Genomic DNA, 19,738 nt, shown 5'->3' on the forward strand with positions numbered 1-19,738 from the left:
TAAAATCATTACATGCATACCGGAAAAATACAAAGTTATGTTTGGAGAATTTTAAGAATTGAGAGGTCCACTGAAAAGCATGCTTGTTTACTATGAACCACTCAAAGGATTCTTATGAAAATATTATTTTGTTTACAAAGACAGGACGGAACAAGACAGGAGAACTTAACTAACATGACATAACTTGACATGACTGAAGGGTTCTCATGACTTGAATGAAGGGTATACCATTGAGAAGAATAAAACCTCTGGCATATGTAATGATTGATTGCATACTGTAATGAGAGGCTGCAGTGCACTTTTCTGTTGTTGGGGGATGTAATAGTGACCTTAATTTTGCAGAAACATGCAGCAAGACACGCCCCCAACGCACACACACACACACACACACACACACACACATTAAAACGTGTTTTGCTGCCTAAGTATCAGACTTAAAATAGAGTGTATGAAAGTTTCAAGTTTTCTGTGTTTTTACAAACTGAGATAATGTGTCACAAACCTACACTCCTCCCGATAGGAAACAAGGATGATGAATTGCCATTTAATGACACAAAACATGTTCTTCTCCCTTCCGTCATTCTCCCCCTTGTTTAAAGGAAAATCAGAAACAATCAAGTTAACTTTAAAGAGGGAATTTTCACCTCCAAATATCAGTGAATGTAGTAATAATGTAGGGAACGTATCAGTGAAGTTTGAGGGGAATCTGACAATCTGTGAAAACATTTTATAATAAAGAAGTTTGGACGTTTTTGGTTAATGAGCGATGATCGCCAGACGAGACGGCTACCTAACAATATTTGTGATGTGACATAGTTGCGGAGTAATAAAAGGAAATGTAAATGTGATTATTTTCATTTTCTGTGCACAATGAAACTCATCACTTGCAAACAAATTTGCAAAGTTTTTTGCTGAGAAGGTATCCAACGTTATATCTGCCTTCCCCGACTCTGTTCCAGTGTCATCAACCGCAGCCTTGGTTGGTCCATCTCAGTTTCAACTTTCAGAATTCTGTCCTGTATCTGATCTGGAAGTTAAGGAACTTATCGCATCACTACCACCGAAGTACTGTAAATTGGACCCAATACCTACCTGGTTGTTGAAGGACACGCTGGATGATATTCTTCCTGTCATTACCAAGTTGTTCAACCTCTCTCTGTCCACTGGTATCGTCCCAGAACCAATCTACTCCTCCCTCTCCTGAAGAAGTCTTCACTTGACCCAAATGAACTCAACAATAGACCCATCGCTAATCTTCCATTTTGGGTAAGGTCTTGGAGAGGATTGTGTCATCACAACTCAAAGATTACCTTGAGTGATCCGGCATGTTTCCTATTTTTCAATCCGCATATCGAAATCATCATTCGACAGAAACTGCATTGGTTAAACTTTTCAATGATCTTCTACTGGCCGTAGACAAGGGAAATGAAGCAGCGTTAATACTTCTGGACTACACAGCTGCTTTTGACACTATTGACCACAGTGTGTTACTTCGCCGCCTTGAAAAAGACTTCCTGATATCCGGAACTGTTCTTGACTGGATCCGTTCATATCTTCACAGCCGTACTCAACGAGTCATCATCAGTGACATGCTGTCTTCACCATTCCCCCTGACCTGCGGGGTTCCGCAAGGCTCTGTGGTTGGACCACTCCTTTTTCTTCTATATACCAGTCCATTGTCCAAAGTCATTGAATCCCACCAAGGCATTCAGCATTTGGTGTATGCTGACGACACACAGATTTATTTTACACTCAAACCAAATGAGAATACTGAAGCAGCTCAAAAACTTCAGAACTGTCTTTGAGGATATCAAAATCTGGTCCTCAAACAATAAGCTTTGCCTCAATGAACAAAAATCAGAGATGATCCATATATATTCCAAACATAGAAACACCAATTCATTCCCAGATTTAGTTTCTAATGGGTACGCGATCTTGGTTTGATCATTGACAAAAATCTTACCCTTCAACACCACATTAGGCACATTTGTAAGGCAGCATCTTTTGGATTGTTCAAAATTGGGAAGATGAGGAAACTACTTGACCGACCTACAACTGCCAAATTAACTCATGCATTTGTTTCTTGTCATCTAGATTATTGCAATTCCATATTTTCTAATCTCCCTCAGACACATATATTCCCACTTCAACGGGTGCAAAATTCTGCCGCAAGACTTGTCTCCCTCTCCGAGCCCATAACTCCAATCCTTCGTTCTCTCCACTGGCTTCCTACATCACCGCATATCTTTTAAAGTTCTTTTGCTTACGTACAAAATTCTGAATGGGCAAGCCCCCAGGTATCTTACAGATCTTGCTTCTTTACGTTCCATTACTTCCTCAAGATCCCTCCGTTCATCCTCTACAATGCAATTGACTCCTGGATCACGTATACTTCCACAAAATACGGTGATCGTGCTTTTTCTACAATTGCCCCTTCTCTCTGGAATTCTCTACCCGCCTATATACATCAAGCCACTTCCGTTAATCAGTTTAAGACTTTGCTAAAGACTTATCTTTTTAGTAGAATATCCTTTGGAATAGTCCAGTTGTGGGTCGGTCGATGGAGGTGCACACTGATTTTGATTTTCATTATTTATCGTAATTATACACTGTATCTATTTTTTTTTTGTGTAGACTTGTATTTTGGTATTTTTGTATTATTCTGGTATAATATTAATTTTTCCGATAAACTGTGCGCTTAGAAACATCTGTATTAAGCGCCTTATAAATGTATTGTATTATTATTATTATTATTATTATTATCACTTGACTTTAGGAAGAAAGGGAAAAAATAGTGTTACCCCTTTAGTCTTAGTTGAGGTCTGGAGCTTAATTTTCTGAAACGGTCTGAAAATAAGGTTCCATGATGAAATTAAGTGAACCTCATACCGATAATAGAGAAAGGTCGGGGTTAAGGTTAGGGTTATCAAATCTTTGGAGTTCCCGTCAGATGTGGAATTAGATCATAACAGCGAAAGGAGTGCAGAAGCATTGTAAAAAAAAAAAATATTACTGCTGGGCAGTTACCCTATAGTTGCACAACTATTCATAAGATTACAAACTCGTGTAAGTTGTTTAACCTCTAATAAGAAAGAGCATTATTCCCAGAGGAATTCAATGTTTATTTGATGAAAATTGGTTTTGAAATGGCCGAGATACGTAAAGTAGAGCAATCCTAATAAAAGCTGGGACCCACTGTTTATCATGATCGCTTTATTTTACTTTGTTTTTGGATGTCTCAGCCATTCCAAAACTAGTTTTGATTAAAATAAACCTTGAATTCGTCTTAGAATGGTATGCTCTGTTCTGTTTCATCGAATTTCTTGGTATCTCACAAAAAGTTAAAAGCCTAATCCTCGCCTCCACCAATACTGTACCAGGTAAGATAAAACATACATAATTACATGCAAAAGTGATGAAATTATAATCACACAACGACTTTTTGTTTTTTACATTATTTACTAGGGCCTACGCCGTTGGGCGTAAAATCTGAAATCAACCAAAGTAATTTTCCCAGGAACGCAAAATAAGATTATTTTGACGAGCGCCATCTCCCAAGGCACGCCCGTAATTAGGGAAAGGCCCGACTTTCCTCTGCGCATATGGGACTGCGCATAGATGATGACTTTGGTATGGAATTTGCCGTTCGCGCCGACACAACATGACTGATGATGATGGTCGATGGTCGCGCGCTGTTCAATACGATACGATACCTAGCCGATTATGTTGATGCATACCCATGCATCACCTGGATGTAAACGATATATCAGAATTCTAAATTCATAAGAGGACAAAATGACGGGAAAATAATCTCAAGAGAAACGCGGGTTTACAGTGACGAGCAAATACAAGCCAAGGTGAGTAAAAGCTGGTGTCCTTCACTCGTTACTTTGCCATCTCGCTTAACACCGACTGGCGGTGTATTGAATGACATTGAGATTTGAGTGTTGCAAGAGCAACATTGATGCGTGACAAAATGCGTCGCCCAGTGTAAGTGAAGGAAGGTGCACGTGGTCAGATTCCAAAGAGTGGAAAATGCAAGAAGAAGAAGTGACCAATCGTCTGACAATTTCACTTGATGAAAGAAACTCAAATGAAAGCTCAATAATGATCTATCTAGCTGCAGTTGCTTAGATACCAAGTCGGCAATCATGCACTTTAGAGGGTACTGGCTATTACTATCAATGTGAGATTTGCCACCAAGTCACAGTTGAGATCACTGTGCACAAGCAAGGAGCCCCCATAGTTACCACCAAGTATACATAACTCTTTGCAAAATAAGTTGTGAACACATTTTAATAAAACTTGTAGCAAATGTTGATAATGACACAAGGAACAGATGATTAACTTTTGGTAGTGACTCGATCGGGAATTTTTATGGTTTATTGAAGGATTTTTAATCTTTTTGCACAGGGGGTCAATGAACTTTTGTTAAAACTAGAGAATTAAAAGGAAAAAAATGTAATTTTTGTAAATATTTAATTTTGTAGAGGCTCCCCCAGTTTACGGAATTCCTGGATCCACCCCAGTTCCAAGTGCCTGTTGTAACTTATAAATGTGTGTATTCAAATGCACATAATGTAACAGTGAGTGTGATGGTTGTTTGTATTCGCGAATGTGAGCCAGCTTTTAAATGGTTGGAAATGCTGAACAAATGAAAGTAACCTACAGGTGAGCTTTGATGCTCAAGGACTCTGGAGATGTCTTTTGGAATCCCCTTCTCTGGTACTAAAGGACTTCTGCTTGGCTTGCTAGTGTATTCTAATCCCTTTTGAATATGTGTTGATTGATGAAAACAGATCGGTTTTTGAGAAAAGTGGGATGCACTGCTCACTAAATAGCTCCCTTTCAGTAGTGCTTCGCGAACAAAAGGGATTATTTCTGAGGAAGTGGGGATAAGGGGGGATAGTTAGAGAGTTTGTGAACACTTTGTTTGGGATGCATGAACGATCAGCATTATGTCCGAACTGGGTTCATTGACCATGGGTGTCAGATCAATTTGTGATCTGTCCATCACTTGACCCAGTGATCCAAGGCAGTAGGTTCATTTTACAGGTTCTAGGTTTGATACAGTGTAAAGACCTGCACAATGCATCGTTCTAAAGTGGGTGTCTTGGTGTACAGTCCATATGAATGCCCTAAGAGATTGTATTACTGGTTTCATCAAAAACATGTACAAGGAAAAGAAGGTTACATACACATATATTGTAGATTTTAAAGGGAAACTACTCTGTACTGAATTGACAAAAAAAGTTTTATAAAGTATGACAAGAACAAAAAGTTATAGAATTATGTCATGACAGAATTGCCTCATCTATGTAAACATGACTGCCAAGACTGTTTATCAGAACATAACAAACTTTTCCTTACATGTACAATGTTCTTTTCCTATAATATTTGCAGTGAAAGTTTCACTGTTCTGTGTGCTTTCATACTTCAGCCCAAGAACTGCCTGACATCCCACTAATAAGTCACTGAACTGCATGTGGCTGCCCTTACACATTACATGTATGTATGTACACGTATACATGTGTGTGTGTTGGGGTGGGGGGGGGGGTGGGGAGATAGGTGAGGTGAAAATGTGTGTTTCTTTGTGTGATTCATATCATCAGTGTATCACCTAACCTTGCAAGTTTAATCTCCATGAAACAAGATCAATTTGTCCAAAGCTATGAAAAAGTGCAGGTACCCGGTATGACAATTTACAGCTTAAAGGGAAGATAAACTCCAGAACAATGTGGATTGAGTGAAAGCAGCAACATTAGTAGAACACATCAGTGAAAGTTTGAAGAAAATCGGACAATCGATGCAAAAGTAATGAATTTTTAAAGTTTTGGTGTTGGAACCGCTGGATGAGGAGACTACTAGAGGTTATGACGTATGAGTGGACTACAATATCAAGAAAATATAAAGAAAATACTACAAAAATCCATTTTTCATGAAAATTACAAATTCCAGCAACTTGATATTGACATATGTTAAGGGTAGCAATTATTCCCCCTGCTTTCTGAAAGCGGTTGGTCCACTGCTCTTTCATAATTCTAGAAAAGTGAATTTTTGTTGAATATCCTTTATATTTTCTTTGTATTGTTGTCCACTCATACGTCATATCCTCTAGTAGTCTCCTCATCCAGCGGTTCCAACACCAAAACTTTAAAAATTCAAAACTTTTGCATCGATTGTCCGATTTTTCTCAAACTTTCACTGATGTGTTCTGCTAATGTTGCTGCTTTCACTCAATCCACATTGCTCTTTGGGTTTACCTTCCCTTTAATCCAGGGGAGAGGTTGACATTGGTTCAAACGTGTACAGTGTACCGAGGGGTTATCGTGGTAAACTTGGAACAATGCTTTAATGAAGCAGTAATGTTTGTCGGTCACCTTACTGCTCTTTGATTCCAACAGAAATATTTTCTAAAAAATATCAACAACTCTGAGACTTCTCTGTCATGCCAACCAGTGTGTAAAAATAAAACAATGCATGCAATCTTTAATGAAAATGTATGAATATTTTTGAAATTCACTTGTGTGATAGGATCAATTTATCTATCTATCATTACTGCTATTTTTTCTTTCCTTTTTTTTTAATTTTTTGTCCTTTAAAATTTTTTATTTTTTTTTAGCTGTGCATAAGTATGCTCTTTGATCTTCAGAAGTTGGTATGAGTTGTTTCTAAGGAAAGCATAAATTCATGTACAAAGACTGGATTTGAAAGACCAGTATTAATATACACGTACATATACCACGTATGTGAAAATAACTCCTAAAACATGATGAACTGTGTATGCTGTAAACTAACAACACAGACCAGCTTATACTAGACTTGTTGAACCATTTTGATAATGGAATAAAGAAAACAAAGATTGTGTGTGTGTGTGTTTGTGTGTGAAATAACAGCTGTAGAGACTGTTACTTTTCAACAAAATGTAATTAAAATCTTTCCTTCTTGTCTAGGATAATTGTACAATAGAATGATTCTTCTTACATTTTTGTTTAATTTATGTTATAACAGAATAATGAAAGAACTTCAAATAAATCTGTTATGAGGTATAGCCTATTAAAGGCACACTCATTCATTCAGGCGTCTGGCACAATGTGCCTGGTTGGTGCCGTTTGCTGGCCATTGCATCAAAGGTACAATTACTCCAACATGAAATAGTAGCGTTAACAGGGCAAAAAAAAAAAAAAAAAAAAAAAAAAGATGAAATTTTCATTCATAAGTCAGGCAGTGGTACATTTATGAGTAGGTATCATTGTGCCCAGTTATGCTTTATGTAAGCATTCAATCAGTAATTTTCAGATACTGGACCATTTTGAGCTTGAATTGAAATGACTCTCAAAATTGAAAGGCTGCCAGTTGACCCAGCAAAGAAAGAGATACTTTCGACCTCCATTATCCGGCCATGTCGGGACAGGCGGTCATCCGGATAAGCGAATTGGGCGGATATGGGAGACACAATGTTAATGTATATAGCTGCCATCCAAGCTGCTGTCCCAGTGCACTGGCAGCTAGGCAGGTAGCGTACCCCGCAACGGTGGTGTAATCTATGCTAGCCTGCGCAAAATTGTAGTCCCTTCTTCACAAAAATAAAGTATATCTTTATGTGAAAATCATACATGGACACATGTTTTACCTCATTAGATATTGAGAAACCTATCATGCACATCTTATGAAATTAGTGAAATAGATCCATGAAAGTCACTGTTTTTTTCTCAATTTTTGGATGAAAAAAAAGGCCTTAATAACTGCATGAACGCGTCTGGATAATAGAGATTTCCGGATAAAAGGAGGCCGGATAATCGAGGTCGAACTGTACTGGGGGAAAAATATCCCCAAGTATTCATCAATATATTTGAATTACGCCATCTACTGGACAAGAATGTACACTCAGTGTGTGCTCGTCCTGTGGTCTGTCATGTTCCCACACAGGTTTCGTTTCCTCCCCAGCTTGTTTTTATGGCAAGTCAGAAAAAAAAAAAAATTGAGCCCTTGAAAAGAGAAAATGACACTTGACACTCCCATAAAGCTGAATTCAGGATTCGCGCTCTGCTGATAGAATACGTCATCATTGGATATGGGAAGGGGGCTTTTTTAGTTGATGCTGTTCTTGAGAGGTAGGACATTTGTCTTTTATTTCTATTTTTTAAAAGTTTTTTTTAAAGTTCACACTGAACTTACTAGCTCATCTTGTCCTACAGAGATCTTTGCAATTTTCTTAACTCTTAATGTGCCATGTCCACACGCCCGACTCAGTGGACAGCATGCCAAGTTCACATATTCTGCTCAAACATACAAACCTGCCCAAACTGATCGATAAACCGCCAAATGTCAAAATATATTGAAAGCATTTCTTGCTATTCCAATCATATCACATGCAGATTACATTTTATGTGGTGATTGACTATCAAGCAGTATTCCCTACTGGATTTGAGAGTAAATTCTAAGTTTCTGTCACTGTTTTGCATGCAAAAGTCATGGCTCTACGATAATGTATCTATCAGTCATTTGAAAGAAAAACAATCATGGATTTGTTACGCAATTTCCATCAAAGCTCAGTACATGTCCATAGTAACCAAAATCTATTCAGAGTTACACTTTATAGATTTGAGAAACTGAATATTTTCTCAGAGCACGACTATGTTGCGGTCTCAGAATAATGTGGCACATACACCATAGAGGGTTTACACTGTGGCTTATAGAGGGTTTACACCATGGTACAAAAAAGAGTGAAAAGATTTCACTGGAAGAGCCTCTATATATAAAAATGCAAGTAAGTTGCTAAAGACATTGAATGATAACTGCTATTCTTCGTTCTTTAATCCAATGATGATATACATGTAGGATTACACACTATGCCTGTTGAATATGATGTCTTCTAAAATCATAACTATTGAAGACTTCAAGACGAAAAAAGTGATTCTATCGGTCTTGTGATCATCTTTCATAATTTAGTTGCAGCAATATTGCTGTGTGAACCCAGATCCCTCCCCATGAATTGGTCTCACTGAATGGACTGAATTGTGTTGTGGAGTAATCCATGAATGTACGACATATAAAGTTTAATATGAATGATATGAGGTGCCTGGTGTGATATTCAAAGACCCCCATGCTAAAGTACTGGGGAATAAAAGAGACACCCTCGGGGGGAATATGACTAATATCACAGCCTGTATGAATTTAATTCTATGCATTGAGATCTTTGTAGGGCATTTTGACGACAGTAAGAGGAATGATATGGCTCGTTAATCTTATCGAGTATACACTGTATTTAGCTTCATCCATAATGGCTGAATCATGGCAAATGAATAAAGGTGGCTCTACCATACAAAGAATTGAGAAGAAACCTGCAGTTGGTATCATTTAGTTTCTTTATTGAACAGTTTCCACTTCCGCTTACTTTTAATGCAGAAGCAAGAAAACTGCTATGGATTGTGCCAAAAGAGAAAAAATGTTAGTGAAAAAAAAAAAAAATATTCAGGCAGCATTTTCATGATTAAGAGCACACTCACATCTTATGCTCACATAAAGGAAACACATGTTGAAAACATTGGAAGTCGCTTGTTGCATTTGTCTGTTTTTGTTTTCTTTGCTATTATCCTTTCCTTTGATTCACTGAAAAGTAATCTTTGATGTTTTGTCAATTCAGATGTAACAGTACTCTGGAATAACAATGACAGTTGAGTTGCATATTAGTTGGTCAAAATGCATCTCAGACTTGTTATGTCCATGTGGCCCAACAATAAAAAAAAAAAATGAAAGAGAAATATGCTGGACAAATTTCTTTATAATGTACTGTTTTGTGTCTGACATTTACAAAGGATGAGCAAATGCTGATTACTAGTAAATTGATGGAAAAAGTTCATGTTTTGCTGTAGTTTTATGGGATACTTTCTTTATGTGAAGAACTTCTTCATTGCACCTGTAGATCTACAGTGATTAAGTTTGTGACGGGAGCAGGTTTCTGAATGGTGTCAAATGCAGTTACTGCCATAAACAAGCCTTCATGGAGATCTTTCACTGTTTACAAGTAGTCCCTTCCCTAGCATTTGCCAATATTCTCCAGCAATCACTACTATATGATTTCAACATCAACTTCACTCAAATAGTGAATCCTCCTAAATGTGACAGCGACTGAAAGGTAGTATTTACTTCCTACAAAATTAAATTTGATAACTTCATGACTCACAGCTGAATTGATTTTCCATTTGAAGTAGCCTTTCAGACAAAAAAGTTAGGCCCTATATGGCTCCCTGAGGCATCATAATATCTTGAAACAGTATTTGATGAAAATATGGGCGGTTCAGTAACCAGGTCTCAAACCTTTAAAACACCCATGGTTCAGGCTTTCCAGGGGCAGACGTGTGTGATTTGCCATTATTTGCAGTCAAGAAAGGCACTGTCAACAAATGGCTCCAAACATGGATCACCGACTTTGATCGTCTGGTTTAGCTCAAAGATTGGGGGGGGGGGGGGGGGGGGCATGATCGGAAAGAAGAAAGAGCATGAAACAAACTGGAAGTTGGGGGACAAAGGAAGAAAAACACCAGTGATCATGTCAATTTCTATATCTCAGCAGTGACTCATACTTTAGATGCCAAACAGGTGTATGGGAGATAAATTATTTCAAGCGAGCGGCCTTTGTGTTCCCTGGAGGCTGACATAAAGAAAGATGGATATGACTACAAAAATGCAAAAGGGTTGATAGTCAAATGGTTGGACAAAAGAAGATTGCAAAAATTGTAGTGGGGAAAACAGAAATACAATTGTATGGAGTTACTGGAGTTATTGCGTTACTACTTTTTCATAAAAACTTTTTCACAAAAACTAAAGAAGAACCAAACAGAAACGAAATTGGGACATTTCAGGATTGGGTGATAGGTGCAAAAGGGTGGAGATACCATACCCAAACCTCCACCCAGGAAGAGAGAAACACAACAACACACAAACAAAGACACACAGACTGATTTAAAAACAACAGCAACAGCAACAACAGCAGCAACAAAACAACAACAACAAAGCAACAGCAACAACTAGAGATTGTAATTTGTCATCACTGACAAATTAAGGTGATCCGATTTTTTGTAATCAATGATTCGAGTCCTGATAGTGCAAAGTCTCAGCTACAACATATTAAAATCTGAGAGAAATTCACCGAAGCATAAGTAAGATAGTGCTCGATAAAGAGAGTCATGTCAATTTTCACATCTAAAAAATTCCCTCCCATAGAGATAATACGTCATAGCGAAGATAGAAAAAGAAGTACATATGACCTTTGACCCCACTTTGCACAGACAAAATGGCATCTGAGCAAAAAGTGGTTATTTTATGAAATGATCCCTGTAACATGGTCTTTACCTGTGCAAAATATGGGAAAGATAAGACATGTATTCACCAAGATACAGGATGAAACATCGATGACCTTTGACCCTAATTTACATACCCAAGATGGCGTCTGATCAAGTAGTTGTTATTTTAAGAAATAATGTTCGTGACATGAACTAAACATGTGCAAAATATGGTGGTGATAGGGTATGTTTTTCTTGAGTTATTGCACATAAAGTTGTAAAAAGAAAGAAATATTACAATACATAGAAGATAAGCTTTAATTTCAACCAAGTTTTTTCACATGATCCCGACAACGTATGAAAAAACGAAGGGCACACTCACGATAGGCCTACGTCTCAGCTACAACATATTAAAATCTTAGAGAAATTCACCGAAGCATAAGTGAGCTAGTGCTCGATAAAGATAGTCATGTCAATTTTCATTTCCATAAAAATTGCACTCCCATAGAGATTACACGTAAACTGGTCAAATTTGACAAGGTTACCTTCAATCCATTTTTTAGAGGTGATGTCGTCATCTAATCAAAATTGTGTAATTACATTTATGAAAGAACATTTCATAAGCTACAACATATTGAAATTTAGGTGAAAATTGGCAAAGGATAAGTGAGATACGCTCGAGTAAACTTGAAATTTGATGACGTCATTTTGAAAATTTACTTTTTTAACTTTATCAAGAAATTTGATATCTTTTAATCACTTTGTCAGCATAGCCAGCCCAGACATGTACAACTGATCAGCTTTCAGAATATGTAAAGAAAATGGGGGGTCACCGTCCATCCTGACGAGTAAAATCCGATTTAAAATTGGCGGTTTTTTGGCATAGTTGCACTGTGTATCCCCATTGACGCACGCGCGGAATTTTGAATTTGACGGGCCGTATGACGTCATATTGAATCGGATCAACTTGAAACTTGGTAGAAATATTCCTTGACATTTCGAACATCCGATCCGTGTGAAAAAAATTGAAAATTTCGATTTCATATTAGCTGTGTGTGCGAATAAGTGCGCGCGCGTATGCGTCCGTCCGATTTTTTCAATTTTTCAAAAAATGCTCCAAATGGTCTGAAACGTGTGCAAAAAAAATTTGAGCTCTATTTGAGCATACAAATATTTCAACGCGCGCGTACGCGCGCGTTTTGAGATAAAAATGAATTTTGAGAATATGAGTAGAATTCGCTTGACTCGAAATATATGTGACGTAAATTTCATTGAAATATTCCATTCCATTAATGAGATATGCATGAAAATGTGTTTTCATATAATGACGTCATAGTGACGTCACGGTCGACTGATCACTATGATTTAACTTGCGCTGTCGTCTTTGCAACATGATACAGATATGGTATAAGTTTAACATTGAGAAGCAATGCACTTTCTGAGCTAACCTCTGCACAACTTTTGAGGAGAAATAAAGAAAGAAACAAAGAAAGAAGAAAGATTCAGTACAGATACAGAAGGTGATCCGAGAGGATACTCGGATCACCTAATAACAACCAGAACCAGCCCTTGATGTCCTTTTTGGTGAGCAGCCTCTGGGTTGCTCTGTAGGCGTGTCTTCATCAGCCCGAAGTTTCAAAATAGCGCGTTATCTTGCGGTTACCAAACTAGTCCGATGTCAAAATAGCGCGCTATCTGTGTAGTGAAGACGCAGATAGCGCGCTATTTGATCGGGAAAATTTCCCCCAAAATCTTGGTCTAGTTCGTCAACTAGAGCGCTAATTCGTGAAATAGCGCGCTATCTTGGGTGCGTCTCCATCAGCCCGAAATTTTCTCGATCCCTCCACGCTTCTGGTTAGCCAGCTGGCAATGGAAAGCGCATGTACAAGCAGCTAGTGATTGTGTATAGTACATTACACGCACGGTGTATTCAAGGATCACTATTGTGTGTACTATAGGCCTACTGTTGTTGTCATCTTTAAAACCAGGGAGGTGATTTCTCTCACCTCCCTATTAAATCTCAGTGCCGTGCATGCTAGCTGTTCTTTTGTTAACTTCTTCTTCTGGTCCACTCTACCTTAGCTGAAGATTCTTGCAGATTGTGTGCATTTTGGATTTGTTTAAACATTGCAATTCGTTAATTTCACATAAGATGCCTCACTGGACAGAAGAAAGAGTAGCGTTATTAATATCCCTTTGAAGAGAATTTGCTGTACTGCTCACCTCCCTAGTTGTAGAATCGTACATAAACTATACGGTGATATAGGAGATTTTGAGCGGGGAAATCCACTTTCGAACCGCGAGCTAGGCATCGGCAGAGTAATATTGCAAAGTGCGCATGCGTCAATTTTCGGACTAATTTCCCGAAGCATGCTGTTCGAGCTGATGAAGACGCACATTCGCTGTATCGGGCTATTTTCTAAGACCGCAAAATGTCCCGCTAGTTTGAACTTCGGGCTGATGAAGACACGCCTAGTCTCACTCTCTACCAATCTGGCCTCTGAGCTGCAGATGAGGAGTGATCACTCTCCAAAGGGGAAGGTTGGACATCGTGAAGACGTGAGATAGATGCAGGGGGACTGAGGAGTGCAGACCTCTGTACATGTACCAGGTCTCACGCCTATGAAATATGAAATTGCTTTGCTAAATTGCAGTTTCTTACCCCAAGTTGGTTGAGAACTTGATATCTCTGTGAGTGACTAGTACTGTAGTAGTGTGTAGAATATAAACCTTTTTAAAGATAATAAAAAGTTTTGGTACCTCAAAAGTTTCCCTGAATTTCCTTGTCTTGGTTTGTGTTTTACATTAAAGTACGTTGTCTGTGAGAATTACTCGCCCCAAAGTGCTCTCATGTCTTAGTAATCATGCAATAATGGTTTCGTACCAGAGCCGTCGCCGTACAGCGTCGATAAATATTGTACGAAACCGCAGACTGCGACCAGCAGCGTGCAGCCCATTGTACGCATAGCTAAAGTTCTGCGACCAGCAGCCCCATACGCATAGCGTAATGGGGCTTCGCATTGTAACATTCAGAATCATGACAGAATTAGTATCGCGGGTAAATGTCAATTTAAAATCCCAAAATTTCTTCGATTTGAAGACTTACCAATTAAGTTGAAGTATTGAAAACAGGCTTCGAACAACGTTTGGTTCTGCCAATAGTTTGCACTGCACTCCTTTCTTGTTGGCAGATTTGTCGGCACAAGTCCCAGAAGACTTTGGTGGAAAATAGGATAAAAATTTCAAGTGCAATATCATAAACATAAGCTGAGTATGCAAAACTTCTCAGAAAGATGAAACATGGAAGTTTTATTCTCTTGGTTTCATTATGTGGAGAAGCATTTCAAGTATTTTGTTTTCCTAGGTTGATTCCAGGTATTTTTAATTGTTCTGGCTGAAAGAATATTTGATGGGGAAACAGAAGTGTAGGATTATTTTACACTCCTCTTTCAATACATTCTTACAATCTGTAGTTTCTCTTTGTTTCATTGTGAAGGAAGTAATTCATATACCTGTATACCTGTGCCACAGGAATCTTTTTGTTGATAACCTGTTATCTGTAATCTGATTTAGTGCAGTTATTTTAAGTTATGATAATGACATACAAACAAATTTGTGTGTATATCCCTGAATGTCTTTGGGGTCAGAGTTATAGGATGAAATTATGAGATGCATTTTTTTTTCTTCAAGAACTAAAAATAGTATGTGATATAGATATCCAGGGGTACAGAATATACTGACATACTGTATAATTTGGAGTAAATATTGAAATGTGTTCATGGGTTTTAAGTGTGCAGAGGGCTGCTAGTATGCAGTGTTGTGGATTTTTTTTATATTTTGGTCGTCCCGTTTGCATACCAACATTTTTGCTATGATAGGGTAAGTCCCCTTTGTGAATGTGCAGCACTTGATCATTTTCTATGGCAACTCAAACCTGGGTTGTACTGTAAAGTTGTCAAGATCACAAAATGCAACAGTATGACTCATGTTCAGGTATGTGCTTGCAAATAATGTGCATGGGAATGTCTTTTTTTGTTTTTCAGTTTGTGATATCGACATCTGCCAAGTATGATTTTCAGGATATTTGCTCTTTTCATCTTTTGTTCCATTGAGACAACACCCACTGCCTTGGCTGAATCTCTGGAGGACAAAGGAATGTGAAATTTTTTGGAGGAAGAAAATATTGGAATCGGCATTTTGTGAAAAAGAGAAAATTCCCTTTGTATCTCATGTAAGGGCTGTTTACACCAAGAGTGAAAAATCATAACATCATTATGGAAGTTGGTTGGCAGCTGCGGTAAGAGCTGTGTAAAACAGCAGGGAAATGGCACACTACACATTATAATTTGCCATTTCTGACCAGCTTGTTCACACTGGAAAAAAAAATCATAAGTTTGTACTTCTACAGTATGTATTGGCAATTGGCTTGGTAGTGCTCTGTATCTGCCTCCAGCAACTTTGGGTGGGATATCACCAAAGTCTGGCCAGCTATAGTTAGGAGAATATTTAAAACAGAAAGAATGTTGCATGACAATATGCCTGTTTCAAAATTACAGTGGTTAAGTGTTCACACTGTAAATCATGAGGCAATACATGTAGGACAAGTTGAGTGAAAGACATCAATGTGTGATTTTCCAAGTGATGCTTTAGGTGACTGTGAGTACAGTTGCCTTGCAACTTTCATCAAAGTATCATGATTTTTTTCCCCCTAATGTCATGATTTTGCATGGTTCACTTCGAGTTTTGGCATTGCATCATTTGATGTCTTGCATAAAGCAATGACTGTATATAGTATGCCATGTATTTCGTGAGTCTAATTGTTTTTTTTTTGGCAAATTATTGGGACTTCCTGACAAAATCGTGGGTGGTTAATTTTGTGATTGTGGAGTACAGGAATGAACAGAGAAATGTATGCATGCACTTTGCATTCATTGTGGGATAAGATTAAACAGTTGAGGGTGTTGTTATATTTGTGAATAGCACCCAACTCGTGAAATTCGCGAAAATAGGAACTTCGTGAAATAAATGGGGTATCAACAGTATGTATGGCCTCTGTAAGCAGCCAGTTGCAACCTCCATGCATGCATGTGTGGTAATATCGTTGCTCTTGCTACTTGCCTACATGTGTGTTGCAGCCCATGCTTTAATATCATTGATACAGCTATAGACGTAAAGAAACAATAAACATTAAACCTTCTGTATTTTGAAATCCAGGTCACACATGGATTCTGTATACATGTACTTAATAAATTCTTCAAATGCTATTGATTTTTCTTGGTTTGTTTTCCTCATGGAAATCCCAGCCATGCTGTTGATATTTCACTTGCTTTATGCTTTTAGAGCAAAACAGATAAAAGGAAGATCTTTCTTAGCCCAGCTGTCCCCTTAAACAACAAATCATGCTGTGCACAATGTACAAATGTGTATTATGAGTGACCACAAGTGCTACAGATAAAATTGTTATGTCTCATTGTTCAAATAGGTCTCTGTCATCATAAACCTGATAGATTTCTCCTCTCTTTGGCCATTAAATGTCAAATATGGCAAGTCTTTTATTATCCAGAGTTTATCCTCTTTAACCAAGGAATATTGTGTGTTTGTGTGTGTGTGTGTGTGTGGGGGGGGGGGGGGGTATTTTGTGGCAATAGTGGTTAGATTATCAAAATGCTTTTTCAACCATTTGTGTGTAGTGTTGTGAAAAAGCCAGCAAGTCTGTTTAGACTGTTGAGCAAATATTTGAGTGGACTTTAGTTTGACAGGTCATTGACTTTCAGAGGATCTGAATGGTTGTTTTCCTTTATGCACCAAAATGATTTAAGGTGATGGTATGACGATGGTGATGTTTTAATGCTGGTATTTATGATAATGATTGTTATTCTTTGAATATTTCAATATCAGATGTAGACCTACTTGATACTAATATGTGATGCATCATTATGAAAGCAATATATTACAAAAATACATTTTTGTTTTTGACAGATTGGATCAGATGCTAAGCATTAAATTGATGTATGATTTTACCCTGCTTCATTACAAGGAAAATATTTTCTAAATGAACTAAGAGTTGGAAAACAGTACAATTATATTGCCAAAGTAGGCTTTACAGACATTTTTCTTTCGTTCTTTAAAACAACAACAACAACAACATTTTTCTTCCTATTGTGATCTCTGACTTTACAGGTAACTTGATGTCACACCACAACTCATAAAAATTCTTGTCATTTTGTAGTCACTATAGCTGAGTTGGTGTTGGTGGCTATGAATAAATGAGTGATGACCCTTGTGAGATTCAAAATGTAGTCAAGATTGATATTTGCTCTTGAGGCATGCTGGGGAAAAAAAAAAGATTCTATCACACAATTGATTGTCCCCTCTTGTGGACTTTAAAAGGTCTCACTTCTGAAATTGGTATAGTTAATGAAATGAAATGGTGATAATAGTGTGATAAATAATGAATGATATGTTAGAAACAATATCACCATTCATCATTCAGTATTATATACTTTTTCTCTCTTTTTTTTTTTAAAAATCAGCTTTTGCGTGAAAGGTCAGAGATGGTGGGTGTTGAAATATCTTTATCTCTTCCTGAAAGTGAAACCGAGATTTTGTAAAGATTATGGAAAGACATTCCTGCTACAGCCCAGAGAGTTGGTTTATCTCCCCCAACGGAGACATTTCCAGCATTTTTCTCCCTCTCGTGGTGGCCATAAATCTGCTGAAAATTGACCATACTGTCCACACTTTGACTAATTATGGGAATAAAGTATGGAAGAAAAGAAAAGAAAAATAATTTTAAGTCCCTTAAAGAGGTACTGGACTATGTCTTGCTTTGTCTGAAGAACATATAGTTGCTGTGCCTCAACCTGTTTTTGAAGCTGCATGCATTTTTTACCAAGTTTGAATTGAAGAAAATTTTGCAGAATAGCTTACCAACCGAGAAAAGTTTATGAAAGCAAATAACTTTTAAAGGAGACTAGATTTGGACATAGTCTACATTTAAGTAAACATAACATTGGGTACATTAAATGTAATTGTGATTGTGTATGTGTGTCTCAATTGTTCATTAATCTGGTGATAGAATAGTCCACATGATTTTGAAAGATTTGGCAAGCTAGCACAGGTATGAATAACAAATTATATGTAGCTGAACATCACAATTTCAATGGTATGTTTTCTTTACTTATATGACCCTATTGTTATGTTTCTGTGCTGACTTGAAATATGAATTGTGTGAAACATTAAAAGAAAAATTAAATGATTCTGAGGCAATATATTCTCCCAAACCTCAAATCCTACTATTTTACTTCTGCTACTCTGCAAGGAGATGGTTATATCATATTTAAATGAAATTTGATAAATTTTGTGAAGAACATACAGAGGAAATGTACTACCTTTAAGAAATGTGGGGCCTTAATGTCATGGAAGATAACCTCTCTCTAATCGCTTTGCATTCTTCTCCAACTACTCACAAGGATTTGGTGATTACTCTGATAGCGTCTTGGCACCTGTCTACGTGTTTGTATTGAACATTGCGCAATAAATCAAGACGAGCGTCCTTATATGTTACAACAGTGCACATTCTTCCGTTCTCTGACTAATATAGTGATGTTGTTTGCCTTGCTGTGTAACTCACTGATTGATAACTATAAAGACAATTCTGGAGATAAAGAAGGGCTTGAGTGCTATGTTATCTCATTTCCTGTAAGTACCTCTGCCTTTCTCAATAATGCTGTGTATACATGTACATTGAGGTGATAAATTTATTCTAATTGAAGTTCATGGTTATAACATGTCCAAACATTCATTCCCCTGTTTATATCATATGTCACAACATTTCATCATAGTGTATACACACTGTGCTCCTCAGCCCATATCATGGCCCATGTTCTCATATACAGTTGTAGCTCCAGTTGTACATGGAGTCAGTATTGTGATTGGTCATGATGTAAGATATGATGGAATGTGTGTACAAGGGTCTACCTTACAGACACACTGTACATTTAAAACAAAGAATGTAACATCCTTCTACAACTGACAGTGTTAAAATTGATGGAACGTTATTTTGTGGAAGTCCAAGTTTGCATCAATGGGCCTTAAATCAAAATTTGTGGTCATTGGATTGACGTTTGACTATGTGATCATATCAAAATACTGTCCAATACACCTAAGCTGCAAATAATTTCTGATACTGGTCCAAATCAAGAGAATTAGGAATGAAAATGACATCTAAAACAAAGAAGTGATTCTTCCTTTTGCTCCACACTCAATATTGCGAGGGAAACATTAGCCCATTTTCTAACCTATAGCAAGTGTTAGTTTGATTACAATCTTGAAACACTTTACAGGAGGTGGAGGTATTGTTTTTGGGACCACTTATTTGACATACTTGAAATAACAAATTAGACATAATTTGTGTTTCTTCTTGTGAAGCCACATGCCACAGATGATACAGA

The 19,738-nt window shown here is 37.5% G+C and overlaps 1 long non-coding RNA gene across 1 annotated transcript in view; it reads left to right on the forward strand.

The window, feature by feature from the left end:
- Positions 1 to 3,725: 3,725 nt before the first annotated feature.
- LOC140236725 (uncharacterized) overlaps positions 3,726 to 19,738 on the forward strand; it is a 124,361-nt gene continuing 108,348 nt past the window's right edge. Inside the window, exon 1 of the long non-coding RNA XR_011901789.1 lies at positions 3,726 to 3,857. This is a non-coding gene — a long non-coding RNA (uncharacterized lncRNA). The remainder of the gene's footprint in view (positions 3,858 to 19,738) is intronic.

Source organism: Diadema setosum, chromosome 13, assembly GCF_964275005.1.
Source record: "Diadema setosum chromosome 13, eeDiaSeto1, whole genome shotgun sequence".
NCBI lineage: Eukaryota > Metazoa > Echinodermata > Echinoidea > Diadematoida > Diadematidae > Diadema > Diadema setosum.